Source organism: Urocitellus parryii, unplaced genomic scaffold (genome assembly GCF_045843805.1).
Source record: "Urocitellus parryii isolate mUroPar1 unplaced genomic scaffold, mUroPar1.hap1 Scaffold_40, whole genome shotgun sequence".
In the NCBI taxonomy this organism is placed as follows: domain Eukaryota; kingdom Metazoa; phylum Chordata; class Mammalia; order Rodentia; family Sciuridae; genus Urocitellus; species Urocitellus parryii.
This window is the reverse complement of record NW_027553586.1, coordinates 6,753,757-6,764,244: the sequence shown is the minus strand read 5'-3', so window position 1 is coordinate 6,764,244 and position 10,488 is coordinate 6,753,757.

The following is a 10,488-nucleotide window of genomic DNA, read 5'->3' as shown; positions in this document are numbered from 1 at the left end:
GCAAAAGAATATAATAACACCCACATCACCCTATGCACAAAATATACTCAAAATGGATTAAAAACCAACGTATGACCTAAAACTGCAAAACTACTGGAGGAAAACAAAGGTAAAATGTTGAGACTGAACTGGGCCACAAATTTTGACATGATCCCAAGAACACAGACAGTAAAATCGAAAGTGTACAAATCGGGCTACATCGAACTGAAAAGGTTCTGCACAGAAAGAAACAACAGAATAAGAGACAATCAACAGAATGGGAGAAAATACTTGCAAACCATACCTCTGAGAGGTATGGGTTAATATAAAATTATAAGAAATTCAACTCAATAGCAAGAAAGTAAAGAACCCAATTATAAAATGGCTAAAGTCTCTGAATAGATATTTCTCGAAAGAGGATATGCAAATGGTCAGCAAGTAATTGCAAAAAAATGATCAATGTCACTGGTCATCAGGAAAATGCAATTCAAAACCACAATGAGATCAAACCTGTTAGAATGGCTATTATTAAAAAGACAATAGCAAGTGCTAACAAAGATGTGCAGAAGAGGGAAATCTCCTGCACTTCCATTGGGAATGTAAATTGGTATAACCATTACTGAAAACAGTATGGAGGCTGCTCAAAAAAAAAAAATCAAACTAGAATTACTGTATGATCTGGCAACTCCATTTCTGAATATATACCCAAAGAAAATGAAATCAGTAGGTCAAAAAATATCTGCACTCCCATGTTCACTGAAGCATTACTCACAAGAGCCAAAATACGAATCAACCTAAGTGTTCCCTGATGGATGAATGAATTAATAAAATGTGATATCCATGTGCACACATGCGTGTATGTGCACACACACATATATATACTCAGTGGAATATTATTCAGCCTTAAAAAAATAAAAATGTCATTGCAACAACATCAAAGGATATGAAGGAAATTATGCTAAGTGAAATAAACCACAGAAAAACACTACATGATCTCACTTGTATGTGAAATCTAAAAAAGCCAAACTCAAAGAAGCAAGGAGAATGGCAGTTGTCAGGGACTCCAGGAGGAAGGAAGTAGATTTGGTCAAAGAATACAAAGTTTCAATTATGCAAAAAATAAATAAATTCTGGATATCTAATATACATCAGAACTATAATTAATAACACCGTATTACATGCTTAAAATTTGCCAAGGTAGCAATCTTAAATATTCTGACCATAGTGGGAGTGGGAGAATAACTATGTGAGGTCAGGGGTATGTTAACTAGCTTGATTGTGATAATCATGTCACAATATGTTTGTATACCAAAATATCACACTGTATACCATGAGTATACACAACTTTTGCTTGTCAATCATACCTCAAAAAAGCTGGAAAAAAAAAAAACAACTCTAGTAATCAATTCTTATATCAGTAAAACCACTGTGGAGCCACTGTGCCTGGATTTTTATCCTAGCTCTACTGTGAACAAGCTGAATAATTTTAAGAACATTTCTTTAAATCTCTATGCTTGGATTTCATCATCCAGAAAATGGGTTTAAAGGTTAAATAAGACTTTATTTAAAAAGATGTTAGCACTAAAGTGTCTGAACGTTAGAATGTGAGCAATTGAGCAATCGAGAGACAAAGTAAAAAATGCCTCTACCTAAATCAATTAGTCAATGTAATATCAGAACAGGAGTTACTCAGACAGCGGGTTTTGCTTTCTCAATGACTGAAGCAAGCATTTTTCCTCAAATAAACATTTTTCTGCTAAAGTCTTATCAATATATTTATCCCTGGTACTCTGATGCAGCTAAAGCCAAAATATACCCCATTTATCCTTCATTCTCAGATATTGTTTACATTCGATTTCTACTTTGGTCTTATGTTAAAGTACGGGACCCTTGCCCAAGTTACAAATTTGAAAACAGCTGAGAATTCTTGATTTTTAGTTCCCAGAGTTATGATATTAGAGTATGTTTTTTTAAAAATCCCTAGACTCTCTAAATGGGCTTATGAAAGACTGACTTAACTCCAGAGACAGGATATAGTGGGGAGAGGTATTGAAAGCAAAGCCCTAAACAAAATTGTTTGTTATTTTGATACTAGGCAAGAACAATAGAAGATTACTTTGAGTAGAAAATCCAAAAGACAATCTAGATAAATTATTGTCTATCCAATAAGGAATAGTAAAGATAATAAACATGGCCAGGGTGATGAAAGGAGAGGTTAATATTAGAAATCCCTCCAACATCTTTGAACATTTAAGAGAGTAAAGAATTTTAAAAAACTATATGATCAACTATCTCAGTAAACCACATTAAGCATATACACTGTGAAGAAGGAAATAGTAGACACTATTCTTTAATACCAGGAACAGTACAAGAAAGTCCACTATCAACATATATTTACCCATGTACTACAGTGCCTTTCAAGAACAATTTTTTAAAAAAGAAAATTAAGGCGAAATGATTAGAAGAGTGGCAATAGAAATATCATTGTTTTAAAAATGATATGACTTCCTACATTGAAACCCTATCTGCCACCAGAATCTACGGAAAAATTATAAGAAATGAAATATATAATAAAATTCACATAAATGTTATGTAAAATTTTAATCAAATTTTTTCTAAAAAAGCATATATTTAAATAAATGTGTGAAATAAAGCAAGCAAAGTAACTAAGTTAAATATTTTAAAGTAGGTATATATCAAAGAAATTAATTAAAAATGGAAGGAAGGAAATGGTTGCCAGGGGCTGAAGTGGGAGAGGAAATGGGAAGCTTCTAGTCAAAGGTAAAAAATTCAGTTAGGAGAGATAAGGTTTGAAGATCTGTTATACAGCAAAGTGAATTCAGTTAATAATGATGTATTGAAAACTCAAAATTGCTAAAAATAAAAAGTAAATGTTCTCATCACAAAAGACAAGAATGTAAAGTGACTAATATGTGATATTACACAATATGTAAATATTACACAATGCGCACATATTTTTATGCAAACACCATATATTATACAAAATATTACATTGTATACTATAAATACACAATTTTTCACTCATCGACTTAAATAAATAAGAAAATAAGGGCTATGGAAGGAAAAAACTTTTAATTTTATAGTTCAAAGAGACCCTCACTAGGACTCACAGTTATCGTTCTGACTCAATTCTATGTGCCTGTAGTACTTATTTAAGAAGGGGCCCTGGCATTGACTTTGCTTCCTGAAACAAATATAATAAAGCCTTCAAAGTTTTTGGTTCATGTGCTAATTTTCCAAACAATATCCTTTCCTCCCTCCATTCACATCTTCTAAGTCATGTGTGAAACTTTTTACCCTGATTGATCACTATATAGATATTTTTCCTCTCATCTCTGAAAATGGGTTCTACAGCCAGCACATTTCTTTTAAGCTCACCCCAGCTCCTAGGAGATCACAGTAGTTAAAAGTGCACACAAAATTAATTCTGTAGCACCAACAGTATAATTTGGCAGTTTCATTCACAGGTAATGAATGAGACATTACTAATTCAATGCCAGGCAATTTTAAAAAGATTGGTTTTCAAATATTAACATTATGCAAAAAAAGTACTATGACAGATACCAATAATGTACTGTGTATTTTAAAATAAAAACTAAAAGAAAGGATTTAGAATTTCTTACACATAAGAAATTGATAAATGTTTGAGGAGATAGATATAATTAACCTAATTTAAACATTATTCACTGTATATGTGGATGGAACATGAAGAGAGAGCCTACAGAATGGGAGAAAATCTTTACTACGTGCACCTCAGATAGAGTATTAATACTTGAGAAATATAAAGAACTCAAAAAACTTAACATCAAAATAAACAAATAACCCAATAAATAAATGGGCAAAGGAACTAAACAGACACTTCACAGAATAAGAAATACAATCAGTCAACAAATATATAAAAACATGTTCAACATCTCTAGCAATTAGAGAAATACAAATTAAAACTACACTGAAGTTCCATTTCACTCCAATCAGAATGGCAATAATCATGAATACAAGTAACAATAAATGTTGAGGAGAATGTGGGGGAAAAGGTACACTCATACATTACTGGTGGAACTGCAAATTGGTCCAATCACTATGCAAAGCAGTATGAAAATTCCTCACATAACTTAGAATGGAACCACAATTTAACCCATTTATCCCTTTCCTCAGCATATACCCAAAGGTCTTAAAATCAGCAAACTATAGTGACACAGCCACATCAATGTTCATAGCAGCTCAATTCATAGTATCTAAGTTATGAAACCAACAGATGAATGGATAAAGAAAATGTGGTACATATACACAATAGAATATTACATAGCCATAAAGAAGAATGAAATTATGGCATTTGCCAGTAAATGGATGTAAGCAGGGACTATTATGCTAAATTTGAAATAAACCAATCCCAAAAAACAGAGGCCGAATGTTCTCTCTGAAATGCAGATGCTAACTCACAATAAGTATCAGGGAGGGAAGAATAGAAATTCATTGGCTTAGAGAAAGGGGAATGAAGGGAAGGGAGGGGAGATGGGAATGGGAAAGACAGTAGAATTAATTGGACATAAATTTCCTATGTTCATATATGAATACATAACCAATATAACTCCATATTACGTACAACTACAAAAATGGAAAGTTATTCTCCATGTATGTATGATATATCAAAATACATTCTGTCATGCAAAACTAAAAAGGAGCATTTTTTAAAAAAAAATTTAAGTTAGATTTTTTAAAAAGGTATTGCCAGCACAAAAATCAGCATTTTTGTCTGAGAAGCAAAATTCAGTAAAAGGACAATAATGAGAATTTTTAAGGTATTTTGTTACTGTTTGACAAATAGCAATAAATAACAGACATGGAGTTGGAAATCCAGAAGAGCAGTCAAGCTTGCTTCTTCACCCAGGTTAACTGAAAACATAAAAGTGGGCAAGATATGAAAGTAGTAGTAGAATACACAAGCAGTACAAAAACCAAAAATTCATCCTTTGTGGGAGAAGTTACAGAAAAGATGGCAGACATCTTCAAGTGTGGAAGACAAATGAGAAGTTATAAGTTAATATAAATGCAAAGAAGGGAACATTTTAAGAAGTAGATGACCCCTCATTGCTATTAAAGACAGCAGCAGAGGTCAGGCCTGTGGGGTGAATTTGAGAAGAGATCCTCAAATTTGCCTATGAAGGGATTATGAATAACTATTTAATGAATAAACAAAATTTAGGTAGAGAACTAAATTAAGAACAAAATTGAAAGGCAGAACCTAAGTAATATTCTGAAGAAAATGGCATAACTTTTCAAAAACCTGAATTTTATTTGTGCTTTGATTAATTGTTAGCATAACTATTATCTTCTTTAAATTTCATCTATGTTATTTTCTCTTTAAGTTTATTCTAATCTAGAACAGGCTAAAACCTGAAGTTGGGAATGTTGATGCTTGCTTGTAATCTCAGCTACTCAGCAGGCTGAGGAAGGAGGATTCCAAGTTTGAGGCCAGCCTGGGCTACTTAATGAGATCCTGTATCAAAATTAAAAAAAAAAAAGACTAAGACCTAAAACTACATGTGATTATGGTGACAATGTGTCAACTATTATTTAGGTCATGTATACACTTGGTCTCTTGAATTAGAATTAACTGCATAGATGAACATGTTCAAATAAGTACTCAGCAAAGGAAATATGATATAAAATTGCTTTTTGCTGGATAGAGGATAGATGCATGGATAGATATTTTCCTTGAAAATATCAACATTATCAAATATCATTAACAATCACTTGCTTATTGTTAAATACATACAGGTTTTGTGTGCGTGTGTGTGTGTGTGTGTGTGTGTGTGTGTGTGTGTGTGTGTGAAGAGAAAGAGAAAGAAGGAGGGAGGAAGGGAGGAAGAGAAACAAAGAACAGAGAGAACAAAAAAAATAAAAAGAGTGAAAACAAGGGAGAAAGGAGGGAAAAGGGAAGAAATTCAGGGTGTGTTCTCAGAGGTGTTACAAAATCCAACTAGTTAATAGTGAACATTAACTGTCATATGATTTGGGGAATCATTAAGTATATCTGAACTATTTTTAATGTAGTCCTACCTTTAATTACATGGGAAAAGCTCTCAGTGAGTCAAGAGTTCATCCAGTATAGCTGTGCATGTATCTTATTAGGAAAAGGTTGCATTTGAAATACTTTTTCAGTAACAAGTACACATTAACATTTATTGAAAAGAGTTATAACTCTAATAAAGTAAGTTACATCTAATAAATAATAAATAAAATAGAAAGAACTTAGATACAAAAAAAAGAATCTCCACTGACAATACTCATGCTTACTTAATCGGATATGGGAATTTAATGAGAGATTGTAACATACTTCTTAGAAATAGCAAGCTAATTAAACTATACTTTATATAGCCTAGAGTAACAGAGCTCACTTGTGGTACTTAACTCCCCACAAATCCATGAAGTAGAAATGATTTATCCTTTTAAATGAAAGCTTAGAAGACAATCATCTTGATAAAGCTCACACAGCAGAAAATGGCAACTTCTAGAACAAAAATTAAGAAAACAGTCTATCAAACATTGAATTTCAACCATAGAACCAACAAGAGACAGACCAGAGCAAGAACAAAGAGTAAGAGAAACCCATCCCCACTACCAAGACACAGGTATTCAGGGATTGCTGGAACCTCAGCTCAAGATCCAGCAAATCAACTTTAAAATTTAAAGCAAAATACTCTTATAGACAAGTTGTAGGTGAGAAAATTCATTACTAGAAGATCAGTTCATATATATATATATATATATATATATATATATATATATATATACACACACACACACACACACACACACACACACACATTTAAAAGGAATATAATACCAAATAAAAGAAAAGATCCACACAAAGAAATTGGAACTTACCAGGGATGGGAAAAATTAGGATTATATATTTTTTATTTTTAATCACTTTTAAAATAACTGTCTTTTGTGAAAGTACTAAGAATGTCTTACAGGATTTATAAATATTTAGATTTTTTTTAAAAAAGGTGGCAAGATAGTACAAAATGTGGGAAGAATAACTGGAACTATAGTAAGATTCTTAAATTCATGAAGAGGTTAATATTATTTGAAAGTAGACTGTTATATTTAAGTTAAAGATGAATGTTTATAAACTCTTTAGCAATCACTAATTTAAAAAAATAACCACTAACAAAAAGTTTGTAAATGTATAAATCATAAGTTATTGTTGAAGATTATTATTAACATGTTTTTTTAAAGTCTAAATTCAAAAGAAGAGGAATAAAGAAACAAAGACCAGATTTGACAAATAGAAAACAGCTAGAAAGATGGTAGATTTAAATCCGAACACATCTATGATTGCAAAAATACAGATAAATGGCCTAAATACACCATTAAATACAAGGATAGGTATATTAAATGTTTAAAAGCAAGATTCAAATATATACCATCCATAAAAAAGCCATTCTAAGCATATAAGAATAGGTAAATTAAAAGTAAAAATGATGGGGAAAAATATATGAAGACTCTTTAAAAGTTGAGGGGCTATCAAAGAAAAAGTAAATTTCAGTAAAAGAAATTTTGCCAGGAATAAAGTTTTCATAAAGCAATGATAATAAAGATTTTATAAAACAATGGTATAGAAGTCCATTTTATTTCAAAAAGAAATAAAATCATAAAGTAGATGCATCTAACATCAAAATACATAAATCAAAATAGATAAAACCAAATTGATAAATCCATTACAACTTTCATCACGAAGTAATGTCCAGAATGAACAAACAGGATACAGAAAGCCCAAACAACACAAAAGGGATCAGATAACAAATGGACTCCTGGCCAAGGGTTAGCCCATTGTAGTAGGACCTCGATGTCCATGGATCCACTCAGGCATCACTGACCTGAATGTCTAATTCAGATTGTCATGCTTGGCCATTGACACAGTCCCCCTACTGAGTTCTGGAGAATGACTGTAGACTACCCCAAGCTCATGTAGTCCTGATTGCAGCTGCAGTGCCACTTGAAAGAACAGATTTATGTGGCTTCCAGTAGATGTGATGTGGCTCTTGATTTGGTACATAACTTCTTTCCTTTCCCAATCAGAAATTGTCAAAATCAGTTTGAATCCACACAAAAGAGAGCATAATATTCACTAGCAGTCATCCTCAGGGCTGTATAACTCTCCTGTCCCATTATAATGGACACCCCACAGAACTTCACAATGATTAATTCCATCAGTGCTGTCACCTAGCTTGGAAAGGAAGAACAAGAGATGAATGGTATATGGCTCTATAAGACATGTGCACTCCCACAAGAGAGCAGATACAACCTAAGATTTGGGGGGACAAAGCAAAACTTGTGCACTTTTCACTCTTACTGTCACCTTCCTGGAGATGTTGATCTGCAACAAATCACAACTGCATCATCTGGATTTTAAAAGAGAATAACTTTTAACATACAACATTTAAGAAATCTGATATCCAAAACTAAGCAAAAAACTGAAATCATTTCACAGAACACTTATATAAAATTTCTCATTTAATTCTTAAGTATGTGGTTGTTTTTTATTATAAAACCATTAGGCAAAGGTAAAACTACTAGATGGGATAAAGCCATATTACATGAAACCCATTTTGACCTTTTTTCCAACTTCATCTCCATAAAATAAAAAGAACATTTTGTCAATTAATAGGTATTTCCATTTCCATTTCCAAATGGAGGTAATAAAATACAAATCATACCAGAAAGTGCAAGTTAACAGATGATAAATTGATTAGATTGAATACTACCAAAAAGTCTGGGGACTTGTCCAGCTTTTACATTTACTAGGATCCCCTAGGATAAAGGGAACAAGAACCTTACACTAAATAACCATACAGATCCTCTTCATTCAGTACAAAAGATCACACAGATCCCTGCATATTTGAATTCGAAATTTATATAAGGGTATTTCTTACAGTAAATCCCAAAGGTTAATCATAAAGTCTTCTGAGAAGATGGCAATAGCCTTCCAGTTTAATTAGGACCTTATCAGGACTACCACATATTCCTACCATCTGTTTCAGGTGTCATACTTTAGTAAAATAGATCATTATCTCAGAGATAATTCTAAGAGGGGTGAATTCATTTCCTAATAAGATAAACTGACTTCAAGTGAGAACACTGATGGTCTTACAAGTTCATCCAGAAAAGTGTACCACCTGAGGGATGACACAGTTGAAATTAAAAATTAGAAGGATATTTGTAATTTTATTATATTACCAATTTGATTATATTACCAATATTCAGCTGGTGTAGCTGTCAAGGTCCATCTCTTCTGCATTATGGAGAGCAGCTGAACCTCTCACTGCAAATGGAAATTCTCTGAAGCTTCTGCTTCGCAGCTACCTTAGGCAGCCCCTGGGACAGAGAATAACTCTGTCCTGGCAAAAGGGCCTCAACTAAACAACTACCATTCGCCTTTCCACACTTGGTAGTTTCTGTCTTGTGATTAATAGAAAAAGATAGCATGAATCTAAGTAGAGAAGAAATGAGATATGTTCACATAATAGTGGAACTTCAAAGCATCCCCACCCCATACTACCAATAACAACATCACCCAACAAATGTTGAAATGAGTGCTCTCTAACAGTACTGCTTTCAGGGAGGAAATGCCTTAGCAAAGGGATTACAAATTAAGACAGAGATAGAGACCAGGATTTGTAAAGAATTGTTTTTTATTAGCAAATCAAGGCATAGTGATATATTTATCTTAACATCCTTCTTTACCTGATTATCTTTCATCCTATGAGTTCACTTTAGCAGTTGTACCTTAGGAAAAGCTTTCCCTGTTCTTCAACATCCTCCCTAAACCCTGACTTAGTGTTACTTCAGGGTGCTGTCATAGTACATATGATTGCATGTCTTATCTTCTGTTGTAATTGACTTTTTTATTGAAATATAAATAACATAATATAAAATTTTCCCTTTTGAAGTATACAATTCAATGGTTTTTAGTATATTTACAAAGTTAAACAATCATCCATAATATCTAATTACATATTTTATCACCCCCAAAAGAAACCCCATATTCAATAGCATCATTCTAACCCCCCTTACTTCCCACCCTTGGTAACCATGAAACTAGTTGCATTTATGAATTTACCTCCTTAGGACATTTTATATAAATGAAATCTAGCTCCTTTCACTTAACCTACTGTTTTCAAAGTTTATACGCAGTATAGCATATAACAGTACTTCATGCCTTTTATGATTCCATTATATTTATATACCAGGCTTTTTATCCATCTGTCAGTTGATGCACTTCTGAGATGTTTTCACATTTTTGCTCCTGTGAATAATGCTGCTATGAACACTCAGGTTTGAGTACTTAAGTGAACCCTTTGGTACATTCTTAGGTGAATTCTTATGTACATTCTTGAAATTGCTGGGTCATATGGTAACTCTTTTTTTAACTTTTTGAATAACTGCAAAACTGTTTTCCATTTCCCTTTCCCACCAACA